This window comes from Scyliorhinus canicula, chromosome 22 (assembly GCF_902713615.1).
Source record: "Scyliorhinus canicula chromosome 22, sScyCan1.1, whole genome shotgun sequence".
Classification (NCBI taxonomy): Eukaryota; Metazoa; Chordata; class Chondrichthyes; order Carcharhiniformes; family Scyliorhinidae; genus Scyliorhinus; species Scyliorhinus canicula.
Genome location: NC_052167.1, coordinates 16,540,412 through 16,553,354, shown reverse-complemented (window position 1 = coordinate 16,553,354; position 12,943 = coordinate 16,540,412). Strand labels below are relative to the sequence as shown.

The window sequence follows — 12,943 nt, the reverse complement described above, 5'->3', positions numbered from 1 at the left end:
TCAGCTTTTCTTTGGCCAGTTTAATAAATACAGTTTCAAAACTTGCTGCGATAGGTTATAAAAAAATCTCTTACTGAAATGAAATGACTTACTGTGAACTGTCCGTTAAATAAACTTTATTATTAGTGTCACAAGTAGGCTTAGATTAACACTGCAATGAAGTTATTGTGAAATCCCCTAGTCGCCACATTCCGGCGCCTGTTCGGGTACACCGAGGGAGAATTCAAAATGTTCAATTCATCTAACAATCACGTCTTTCAGGACTTGTGGGAGGAAACCGGAGCACCCGGAGGAAACCCACACAGATACGGGGAGAACGTGCAGACTCCGCACAGACAGTGACCCAAGCCGGGAATCGAACCCAGGACCCTGGCGCAGTGAAGTAACAGTGCTAACCACTGTGCTACCGTGCTGCCCTTTTATATACTGGTCACTTCTCTATGTGTTCAGTACTTTTATTCCAAAACCCTGGCAGTTTTAAGCGCAGTGAATATAAATGCATTTGAATGTGGCTGAAGGTTGGATTTTAAGTCTGCAATCTCCTGGTGAGGGATTCTGAATGTTCGCAGCAGGATTTGGATTGAACTTGCAGTGACTCTTCTCTGTGCCATGACGCTATGTGTATTCCCATTGATCCATAAACCATTCATTTTTACTGGAGAATGTTTTGGTGGTGACAGGGTCATTTACTCATCCTGAGGGCAGATTTTTTTTTAAAAAACTGGCTAATTGGTTCCCGACTTGCGAGAGAAAAAATCTCTCTCACTTGCTAATAGTCACACTGCAGCTCCCAGAGCACCTGTACTTTGGACTGAAATATTAATCACTTGAGGTATTTCAGTGGAAGTTCCCGAAATCGGTCATTTGTTTGTGGTTTAAGGAGAGCCCTGGGGATAAAAGGTAAACTGATCCTTTGCATTCCAGCTTTAATTCACAGGCCAATTATCCAGCTACATGGAACGGTTACCATTTAGAACATACAGTGCAGAAGGAGGCCATTCGGCCCATCGAGTCTGCACCGACCCACTTAAGCCCTCACTTCCACTCTATCTCCATAACCCAATAACCCCTCCTAACCTTCACTAAGGGCAATTTAGCATGGCCAATCCACCTAACCTGCATGTCTTTGGACTGTGGGAGGAAACCGGAGCACCCGGGAGGAAACCCACACAGACACGGGGAAAACGTGCAGACCCCGCACAGACAGTGACCCAGCGGGGAATCGAAACTGGGACCCTGGCGCTGTGAGGCCACAGTGCTAGCCACTTGTGCTACCGTGCTGCCCACGTGGTTTTGGAGCTACAGGAGCACTGTGGCAATTTTACTAGACTAGTAATCCTGAGATTTGGGTTAATCCTCTGGTGACATGGGTTCAAATCCCAAATTGGCAGCTGGAGGAATTTAAATTCAATTAATTAATAAGTTTGGGCCGTAGTTCTCCGGCCTTGCAATTCTCCTTTCCCGCTGGCAGCCCATTCCAATGGCGTGGGCTGGCTTCAATGGGACATCCCGATGACAAGTGGCAGGAGTAGAAAATCAGTGAGAGGAAGAAAATTCTCAGCTCGCTCCAAGGTGGTTTGCTCTCTATTTAGAAATTGTGTCCCTGGGTTCGAGACTCTCCCAACCGCGGGGAACATCTTGGGTGGAATTCTCCGTCCCGCCGTATCCGTTGCCCACATTGTGGGCACCCTGATGCCGTCGGGAAATCCGAGGGCGTGAGTCTGCTGCCGGCGGAACGGAGGATCTCGCCGACGGAGAATCCAGCCCCTTATCTGCTTCCACCCTGTCTATCCCTTTGAGTATGTTGGAGTTCCTCCCAGAAGGCCTATCGAGGTCGTGTCAAAGCGCCTCAGAAAAAGGCTCTGGGGGCGGACCTACGCCAAGTGGACTGCAGCATTGCCCCACTTGGGCAGCACGGTAGCATTGTGGATAGCACAATTGCTTCACAGCTCCAGGGTCCCAGGTTCGATTCCGGCTTGGGTCACTGTCTGTGTGGAGTCTGCACATCCTCCCCGTGTGTGTGGGGGTTTCCTCCAGGTGCTCCGGTTTCCTCCCACAGTCCAAAGATGTGCAGGTTGGGTGGATTGGCCATGATAAATTGTCCAAAATTCTATGATAATCTATGGTTAACCTAGGACAAAAGTTCGGCACAACATCGTGGGCCGAAGGGCCTGTTCTGTGCTGTATTTCTCCATGACTCTATCCAGGGAAATAGGATGGGCAATAAATGCTGGTCTAGCCAACGTCACCCATCTCAAGAACCAATCAAAAAAACATCACTGTCCCCGAGTCCATTTCATTCGTAACTTTTTAGAAGGATGGATTTTATTTCGCTTTGTTCTATTTCTATTTGGGCGCATTGCTGCTCCCGCAGACCTCTGCGGTCAGCTGAACTAAAGGTTACTTACCCCCATGATCAGGTTCCAAGCTGTAGATATATATTCTTTTCTGAAAGATGTGAATTCATGAATCGCCTCCTAAGTTCCACCAGCCAGTGGGAGGTGTGGAGTGAGGTGAAATATATCTTCATCTTTGTCTCAGCAAATGTAACGTCCGTTAAACAGAATTTCTAATGGGGAATAGAAAATTGCTTCGAATTGAGATGCCCGGTGTTCCACAAGCATGTACGCTCCACCTATACCTGAATCCAGTTACCCTGCCGGAAAGTCTATTTGTCAAGTGACTGTGTCTATTTGGAAAGAGGGTGACTGCCGTAATGAAGAAATACGGAACAAGATCTTATTTCACTCTGTATTCACCTCCACTGCATGGACTGCAGTGCTTCAAGTAGGCAGGCAGCTCACCGCCTTGCCAAGGGCAACTCCGGGTGGCCAATAAATCTTGACGTGGGGGAGGGCAGCAGCAACAATGGCCGCGTAATGGTAATGGCACTGGATTAGTGGCTTAGGCCTGGGTTCAATGGCGGCTGAATTGGAATCCAATAAATCTGGAATGTAAAGCTCTCCTCAGTAATGGTGAACATGATAATTGTTGTAATTACCCACTTGGTTCACGAATGCCCCCTTTGGGAAGGAAATCTGCCATCCTTACCTGGTCTGGCCTACATCTGACTTTGAATCCATCTCAACGTGCTTGCCTCTAAGCAACCTTGCCTAGCAAGCCCCTCAGTTCAAGGGCAATTAGGGATGGGCAATAAATGCTGGCATTACCAAATACCATCAAAAAATAAAAATAAGTTCCTCGCTGCTGGTCCACTGTGCATGATTCATTTGATTTTAGAGTTATGCTGTTCAGTACACCTGGTTCACATACAGGAGACAAGTGGATGAAAATTTAATTATTCCCTAAACATCACACTTATAATGAGTCCCGAAGAATGGAACGTTCAACATGGTTTGACCATCTGTTGTGGGCCAGGGTTTAGAGAACCCCAAAGTGTATCATGGAGTTCACCTGACCCACGACTTTTAATAGATTGTGGTATGGGGAGCACACGGCTCACGCTACAGGTGTGGTACAGCAGAAGTAATTTTTAAAGCAAAACAATGTTTATTCTATGAACTCGGTTAACCTTTTTAAAACATACAGTGAACATCTTAGCAACCATCAATTCAAATACACCCCCCAAAGAATAACACTTGAAGTAATCCTTAAACTTTCCTTTTAACATCCACAAGACCAAAAAACCTTTTTACAGAAGCACATCAGGTTTAAATTCCCTACTGAAAGCAGTTATCACTCTGAATTTACCAAATGATCTAGAGATAGTCTTTAGATGGCAGAGAGAGAGGCCTCGACAGTGCCAGTAGACACCCCCTACTCCCTCTCTAGGGATACCCAGCCATGAATATAGCTGTGGTAGGGGGGGGCGGAAAGTTTTGACGGGAAACCCACTCGGGCCTGCTGCCTGGGCCTGTTGATGGCACGTATGGCCAGGCACAGATTCAGGAGGAGACCCTCTTCATGCTCCGACCCTCTCCTCATCGGGTGTCCATAGATCAGGACCATGGGACTGAGGAGCAAACAAAACTGTAGTGAAAGGTTTTTTATGAAAGTAAAAAGGGGGTTAATCTATTTATTGATGGTGGGCTTGGTTAAAGGCCCAAGACACTGGAAGAACTCCGTGATAATCGTTAAACATCATGGGACCTTTAACATCCACCTGATGCGGCAAAGACTAAAGGGATATAGTTGATGAAAAAATAGAATTTCAATATTCCAAATTGCCCACTTGCTGCTCTTTTGCAGTCAATCCAAGCATACAGCATAAAAATGCAAGTTAAAATGTTCACCAGAGTTTTTTAATAGTGTATTTCTCAGCTGAAGGCAACAGTCCGCAATAAATGACAATGATGACAGTTGTCCTCAGACTCTTCGCCTCAGGAGTCATTCTTCATGTGTGGGAGCAGATTCTTCAACCATGGGGGAATCAGAGTCCACCCTGTTCTCAGCCTACATCCAGTAGGAATCGAGGCCCTCTGACCCTTCTGTGGAACTGAAAGGGAATAGAAATGTAATGGGTTGTATAGTCGGAAAGGGGGTCGGGCAGAATGGAAGGTCAGGTAGGCCCAATGTCCAACGAGCAGGACCAGGCAGCTTTTCCTCCATCTGAAACCAATCACTGTATCTCTTTGGAGTCATTGTGGCACACAAAGAGGCCATGTGGCCCATCCAGATAATGCTATCTCTCTTTTACTACTTGATCAGAAATTATGGAGATTTAATCGGGAAAAAAATCTATGTCTGGTGCATTTAGCGGGGTGTTTCCACAGCATTGAGGAACACCCTCTGTTCAACGGTGGAGTTTCTCTCCACCGAGGCCACATGAGTAATTTCCTGCTGGTGAGTTAGGGAGGCTGCCAGGTGCACCCTCTCGCCCTAACCTGGTAAGCCCCGCTGGGGCCTGATCCCTGACAGAGCCAACCTGGTACCTGGGCACATTGGCGCGACCAGCTTGGCACCCTGGTAGTGTCCCTCTCAGCCTGGCAGTGCCACCCTGGTACACTGACAGTACCATGGTGCCTGGCTGACAGTGCCATGGTGCCTGGGTGCCACCCTGGTACACTGACAGTACCATGGTGCCTGGCTGACAGTGCCATGGTGCCTGGGTGCCACCCTGGTACACTGACAGTACCATGGTGCCTGGCTGACAGTGCCATGGTGCCTGGGTGCCACCCTGCCCTGTTCCCGATCACGGAAGGGTCTCTAATGACCTGGGAGAGACTCCCCCAGGTGCCATTACGACTGGTCCACGTTTGTGAAAGCCAGTACTAAACGACACCCTGGCGATGTCTCCCAGGCACGGCCGTTAGATCCTGGGGGCCGGGGGAATCCCACGAATATACAGATCTGCGAAGGCAAGATCCAGGCCGCAACATCTCGCCAGATTTCGCTAAATCTCTCGCGAGATTCAACGGCCTCGTCCCGCCATTAACCCAGGTGCAACAAAGCTACAGAATCATGCCCTACATTGCGTTCCAAATCAATAGGACCATTGAAAATAAAATCGCTCAGTTGAATTTTACAACCACGATGGTTTCTCTCACATCCATAAACGCTTTCCTCAAATATTCCTGTGGGTCGGATTCTGTCAGCTTTGCTTAACAGTCCTGTTCAATATTTGCTTCATAAATATCACAGTTTCTAATCACATTCGCCCGGAGAAATGGAAGCTTATTTTACTTCAAAAATGAAGCGACTGACACTGGTGTAAAAAATAGAATAAAATGTATAATGTATTTAACTGTGTCTAACAAGGATTTAACAGAATTCTATTAGCTCAAGCTGGTGGATGTTCAGCCACAGAATGAAATTCAATCCTGTAACTGGTTTAATCCCATATCCATGAACACAATAAGTGACCATGACCCTGGGTGGACTTTGCCTAGTCTGGCAGGTTGCTCTGGGTTACCGTCAAGTCAAATGTAAATGATTTGAATCTTTAATTTGCAAAATCCTTTCAGCTTTGCTGATGAGTAGGCCACCCACATCTCATGGCTTCAACTGACTTAATAAAATTTAAGTCCGCACAAAGAATGATGGGGATAAAGTGGGGTTTAACTAAAGGCCAAATTGTCCGACACAATATGTTGTTGGTAGTGACTCATCTTTGACAGGTTCATGGTCTGAATACCAAGACATCTCTGTCACTTGCTGCAGAGAAAGTCCTGGACGTAACGGAATGTGGGGTCGTTACAAATAATTTTGAGTCTCTGTTTCTAAAGAATCGTCAGCTTAAAAAGAATGATCCAGCAGGGCTTCCTTCCCTTTATCTCCTTAGTGATGTGGGCAGCACGGTAGCATTGTGGATAGCACAATCGCTTCACAACTCCAGGGTCCCAGGTTCGATTCCGGCTCGGGTCACTGCCTGTGCGGAGTCTGCACATCCTCCCCGTGTGTGCGTGGGTTTCCTCCGGGTGCTCCGGTTTCCTCCCACATTTCAAAGGTGTGCAGGTTAGGTGGATTGGCCATGCTAAATTGCCCCTTAGTGTCCAAAATTCTCAACCTGACGTTTTCCATCAATAGTGTATCTTCCTCTCATCCACTTCTCCCCTTTAACCCCCCCCCCCCCCCCCCCCCCCCCCCCCCCATGATATTTTCTATCCTTGCCTCAGTTCATTTGATGCTGAACTTTTACACGTTGGTCTCTCTCTAGTCTTGACTATTCCAACACGTACTCCTGGCCGGCCTGCTCCCAGCCAACCATCCACCAGCCTGAGGGAATCCCAAACTCTGCCGTTCACATCCCAACTCGCAATAAATCCCGTTCACCCATTCCCCCTGAGCTCAGTAGCCTGCATTGGCTTCCCAGTAGTAATGCCTCAATTTGAAAATTCTCGGTCAGAATCCCACCCCTCATCTTTGTTATCAGATTGCCCTCCTTGGCCTGGCCCAGCCCTATCTCTGTAACTCCTCTCAGGTATCTGTGCCCCTTCACGTTCTTGTCTCTTCTCACTGCTCTCCCAGAAGGAAAGAACAGTTCGGATCAGTATTCTTATTTCCCCGTCTTACTGCATTTTGTTTTTCCTTCTGGGAATTGGCAGCCGTGTCTTCAGCAGCCTGCTCCCAAGGGATTCCCTAAATCCCACTGCCTCTCAATCCCTCTTTTCTCCGTTACAATCAACCATTTCGACCAAGCCTTGGGCCATTTGCTTAATATCAGCCTATGTGCTTCAGAGTCAACTTCTGTTCAGTAATGTAGTTGTATAACATTAAATACAAGTTGGTGTCATTACTATATGGCTGGTGGGGTTAGTTGAAGAGGGCTGGGACGTCGCTTACATGGAGCGAAAGCATTGACATAGACCAGATGGGCCGAATGGCCTACTTCCGTGCTATGCCTTCTATATTTTTCAGAGAGAAAATGAACCTTTCCGCAGGTTCGTTCAGTGCTGTTTTGGAAAGGGGGATATGAGTGCAGCGCAGGGTTATACATTGTTGGACATTTCTTCCTTCTCACTAGTGAACTTTATCAATGCTCAGTTTCTTATTTTGATGGCTCATCCGAGGTTAGGAACTCGGAGTACAGGACGTTCCCTGCACAATTCCATAGCTTACCAATCTGCCCATCAAAGACATGTCGGCGTATCACATGAGAAGGACCGGGAGGTTGATGTACCATCAATTCACTACAAGACGATGAGAACGAGTGAAAACAGGCCTAATTATCCAAGAACATGCCTGCCTGTGACTGCTGTAACAATGAGCGCCGCCCACTGGCGGCAGGTCTATATACCGCCCCGGGGGGGGCGGAGTCAGAGGCGGAGCCCGCCAGGGTTCCAGTACAATACATGGAAGGAGATCATATTACCATTCCCTGGCCATAGGCCACAGTACATAGAACATAGAACAGTACAGCACAGAACAGGCCCTTCGGCCCTCGATGTTGTGCCGAGCCATGATCACCCCACTCAAACCCACGTATCCACCCTATACCCGTAACCCAAGAACCCCCCCCCTCACCTCACCTTACTTTTTAGGACACTACGGGCAATTTAGCATGGCCAATCCACCTAACCCGCACATCTTTGGACTGTGGGAGGAAACCGGAGCACCCGGAGGAAACCCACGCACACACGGGGAGGACGTGCAGACTCCGCACAGACAGTGACCCAGCCGGGAATCGAACCTGGGACCCAGGAGCTGTGAAGCATTTATGCTAACCACCATGCTACCGTGCTGCCCCCAGTACTATACAGACAACTTATATTATGGTGAATACATTCACCACAGAGGTCAACGTGGTTAAACAGCTACCCGATTCAATCAGAAAGTACAGGTCGTAGAACCCGCTGGTTCAGCTCTTTGTGTCTGCATTCTCTGCAAACTATCCACCTTCAACTCTGCTCTTTCCACATAGCCTTGTAAGTGTTTCCTTTCCCTGATGTACGACATCACTGCCTCTTTGCTGTGTTGTAGAAATTAATTCCAGTACTACTGCAAATATAAAGAGTTTGTTCATGGTTTCCGTTTCCATTTTTTGCCACATGCCATCTATCCGTTTCAATTCGCTTTTCCAAATTGGCAAACAGATGCGACTTTACAAACCCTTTTGACAGTGACATTTCATTTATATTCATGAGGAATGAACGGGAATAATTGCAGAGCCTAAGGTTTTGCTTCCATTTTTAATTTTTAAAATCATAATGCAAATCAAAGGCACAATCATTATGTATTAATCAGATTACTGCCAACTTAATTTAATTACATTGAGTGAATGTGACGTTCAGGAGTTACATAATGTCCCTGTTGTAATCGGGATGTGTTTGTGAAGAGGAAACAAGGATGATTCCCCAGTTGTTCACTCTGGGATATCGCCAGATGTTCACAGGATTTCTGTGGAGGGAGAAATAAAGAGTCTCATTGGGGCCAATTTGCCTTTCCAACACACATCCAACCTAACTCCAGCAGGATATCCCAGCTTCCAACCTAACTCCAGCAGGATGTCCCAGCTTCCAACCTAACTCCAGCAGGATGTCCCAGCTTCCAACCTAACTCCAGCAGGATGTCCCAGCTTCCAACCTAACTCCAGCAGGATGTCCCAGCTTCCAACCCAACTCCAGCAGGATGTCCCAGCTTCCAACCTAACTCCAGCAGGATATCCCAGCTTCCAACCTAACTCCAGCAGGATGTCCCAGCTTCCAACCTAACTCCAGCAGGATGTCCCAGCTTTCAACCCAACTCCAGCAGGACGTCCCAGCTTTCAACCTAACTCCAGCAGGATGTCCCAGCTTCCAACCCAACAGCAGGATATCCCAGCTTCCAACCTAACTCCAGCAGGATGTCCTAGCTTCCAACCTAACTCCAGCAGGATATCCCAGCTTCTAACCTAACTCCAACAGGATATCCCAGCTTCCAGCCTAACTCCAGCAGGATATCCCAGCTTCCAACCTAACTCCAGCAGGATGTCCCAGCTTCCAACCCAACTCCAGCAGGATATCCCAGCTTCCAGCCTAACTCCAGCAGGTTATCCCAGCTTCCAACCCAACTCCAGCAGGATGTCCCAGCTTTCAAACTAACTCCAGCAGGATGTTCCAGCTTCCAACCTAACTCCAGCAGGATGTCCCAGATTCCAACCCAACTCCAGCAGGATGTCCCAGCTTCCAACCTAACTCCAGCAGGATGTCCCAGCTTCCAACCTAACTCCAGCAGGATGTCCCAGCTTCCAACCCAACTCCAGCAGGATGTCCCAGCTTCCAACCTAACTCCAGCAGGATATCCCAGCTTCCAACCTAACTCCAGCAGGATGTCCCAGCTTCCAACCTAACTCCAGCAGGATGTCCCAGCTTGCAACCCAACTCCAGCAGGGTGTCCCAGCTTTCAACCTAACTCCAGCAGGATGTCCCAGCTTCCAACCCAACAGCAGGATATCCCAGCTTCCAACCTAACTCCAGCAGGATGTCCTAGCTTCCAACCTAACTCCAGCAGGATATCCCAGCTTCTAACCTAACTCCAACAGGATATCCCAGCTTCCAGCCTAACTCCAGCAGGATATCCCAGCTTCCAACCTAACTCCAGCAGGATGTCCCAGCTTCCAACCCAACTCCAGCAGGATATCCCAGCTTCCAGCCTAACTCCAGCAGGTTATCCCAGCTTCCAACCCAACTCCAGCAGGATGTCCCAGCTTTCAAACTAACTCCAGCAGGATATCCCAGCTTCCAACCTAACTCCAGCAGGATGTTCCAGCTTCCAACCTAACTCCAGCAGGATGTCCCAGATTCCAACCCAACTCCAGCAGGATGTCCCAGCTTTCAACCTAACTCCAGCAGGATGTCCCAGCTTCCAACCCAACTCCAGCAGGATGTCCCAGCTTCCAACCTAACTCCAGCAGGATGTCCCAGCTTCCAACCCAACTCCAGCAGGATGTCCCAGCTTCCAACCTAACTCCAGCAGGATGTCCCAGCTTCCAACCTAACTCCAGCAGGCTGTCCCAGCTTCCAACCTAACTCCAGCAGGATATCCCAGCTTCCAACCTAACTCCAGCAGGCTGTCCCAGCTTCCAACCCAACTCCAGCAGGATGTCCCAGGTTCCTGCCAAAACCCCAACAGGATGTCCCAGATTCCTGCCTTGCTTGTGGATTTGACTATGGCCTTTGAGTTGCAGCTTCCACTCACTCCGTAAACATTGAAGGGTGTGTGTGTGGTGGTTGTGTGTGTGTGTGTGTGTGTGTGTGTGTGTGTGTGGGGGGGGGGGGGGGGGGGGGTGAAAAGGCCCAGAGGAATCAGGACTGCCGACACTGGAGTTTCCACCTCCGCTGTCTGGGAGCCAGTTATTCCAGTCCAGCCGTAACACTGACATCCACCGGGCAACGTGGAGCATTGCCCAGGTATGTCCTGTACACAAAAAGCAGGACATATCCAGCCGGCCAATTACCACCTCACCAGTCTACTTTCAATCATCAGTAAAGTGATGGAAGAATTTAAGGTGCTGCACAGAGCCCATATGACGGGGACTAGGATGAGTCGGTTCTTCGGGGGTGAGGACAGGTGTGTTAGGTGTTCGGGAAGCCCTGCGAACCATGTACATATGTTCTGGATGTGCCCGGCACTGGAAGGGTTCTGGGAGGGGGTGGCGGGGACGGTATCGAGAGTGGTGGGAACCAGGGTCAAACCAGGGTGGGGGCTAGCGATTTTTGGGGTTGGGGTGGAGCCAGGAGTACAGGAGGCAGGGGAGGCCGGAATATTGGCCTTTGCGTCCTTGGTAGCTCGGAGAAGGATCTTGATTCAGTGGAGGGGCACAAGGCCACCAAGTGTTAACACCTGGTTAAACGACATGGCAAGCTTCATCCAATTGGAAAGAATCAAATTCGCCCTGAGAGGGTCGGTACAGGGGTTCTTCCGGCGGTGGCAGCCCTTCCTTGACTTTCTGGATCAGAGATAGGAACTGGAGGCCGAAACAGCAGCAACCCGGGGAGAAAGGGGGGGGGGGGGGGGGAGGGAGGGGGGGGGGGATAGCAACGAAGGGAGCACGTCAGCGGGGGGTCGCGGGCAATGACTGCCCGAGGCCATCGGCAGAAAGGGAAAAACGGTTTGGTTGCTAGACTGGTAGCGCGGGGGGGGGGGGGGGGGGGGGGGGGGGGGGGGAGAGGGTGGGGGGGTGCGCGCGGGGGAGGGCGTGGGGAGGATTTTCCAGGGGGGATTTGTTGTGTTATAATTTAAAATGTAGTAGGGGTAAATGTTTGTATCGAAAAATTTCAATAAAAATTATTTTAAAAAAAAAAGTAAAGTGATGGAAGGAGTCACTAACATAGCTATCAAGCGGCACTGACTTAGCAATAACTTGCTCAAGGACACTCAGTTTGGGTCCGCCAGGGTCATTCAGCACCTGACCTCATTACAGCCTTGGTTCAAAGAAGGGCAGCAAAGTAGCACAGTGGTTAGCACAATTTCTTCACAGCTCCAGGGTCCCAGGTTCGCTTCCCGGCTTGGGTCACTGTCTGTGCGGAGTCCACACGTTCTCCCTGTCTCTGCCCAGGTTTCCTCCGGGTGCTCCGGTTTCTTCCCACAGTCCAAAGATGTGAGAGTTAGGTGGATTGGCCATGATAAATTGTCCTTAGTGTCCAACAAGGTTAAGTAGGGTTGCTGGGTTACGGGGATAGGGTGGAGGCGTGGGCTTGAGTAGGGTGCTCTTTCCGAGGGCCGGTGCAGACTCGATGGACCAAATGGCCTCCTTCTGCACTGTAAATTCTATGATTCTATGGGCAAAAGATCTGAATGCCAGAGGTGAAGTGAGAGTGACTTCCCTTGACATCAAGCCAGCATTTGACCAAGTGTGACATCAAGGAGCCTGAGCTAAACTGGAGTCAATGGGAATCAGGGGGGAAACTCTCCGCTGGTTGGAGTCATACCTAGAACATACAGTGCAGAGGGAGGCCATTCGGCCCATCGGGTCTACACCAACCCACTTAAGCCCTCAATTCCACCCTATCCCCGTAACCCAATAACCCCTCCTAACCTTTTTGGTCACTAAGATTCAATTTATCATGGCCAATCCACCTAACCTGCACGTCTTTGGACTGTGGGAGGAAACCAGAGCACCCGGAGGAAACCCACGCAGAAGGAGGGAGAACGTGCAGACTCCGAACAGACAGTGACCCAGCGGGGAATTGAACATGGGACCCTGGCGCTGTGAGGCCACAGTGCTAGCCACTTGTGTTACCGTGCTGCCCCAGCACAGTAGCATAGCACAAAGGAAGATGGTTGTGGTTGTTGGAGGTCAATCATCTCAGTTCTAGGACATCGCTGAAGGAGGTCCTCAGGGTAGTGTCTTAGGCCCAACCACCTTCAGCTGCTTCATTAATGGCCTTCCTTCCATCATATGGTTAGAAGTGGGGATATTCGCTGATGATTACACGATGTTCAGCACCATTCGTGACTGCAGATAATGAAGCAGTCCATGACCTTGTACAGCAAGACCTGGACAATATCCAGGCTTGGGCTGACAAGTGACAATTAACATTGGCACCACACAAATGCTGGGCAA

General features: G+C 49.3%; 1 long non-coding RNA gene across 1 annotated transcript in view; it reads right to left on the bottom strand.

Annotated features, from left to right (window-relative positions):
- Nucleotides 1–3,635: 3,635 nt before the first annotated feature.
- Nucleotides 3,636–12,943, bottom strand: part of LOC119956094 — a 33,336-nt gene continuing 24,028 nt past the window's right edge. Inside the window, exon 3 of the long non-coding RNA XR_005458585.1 lies at nt 3,636–4,456. This is a non-coding gene — a long non-coding RNA (uncharacterized LOC119956094). The remainder of the gene's footprint in view (nt 4,457–12,943) is intronic.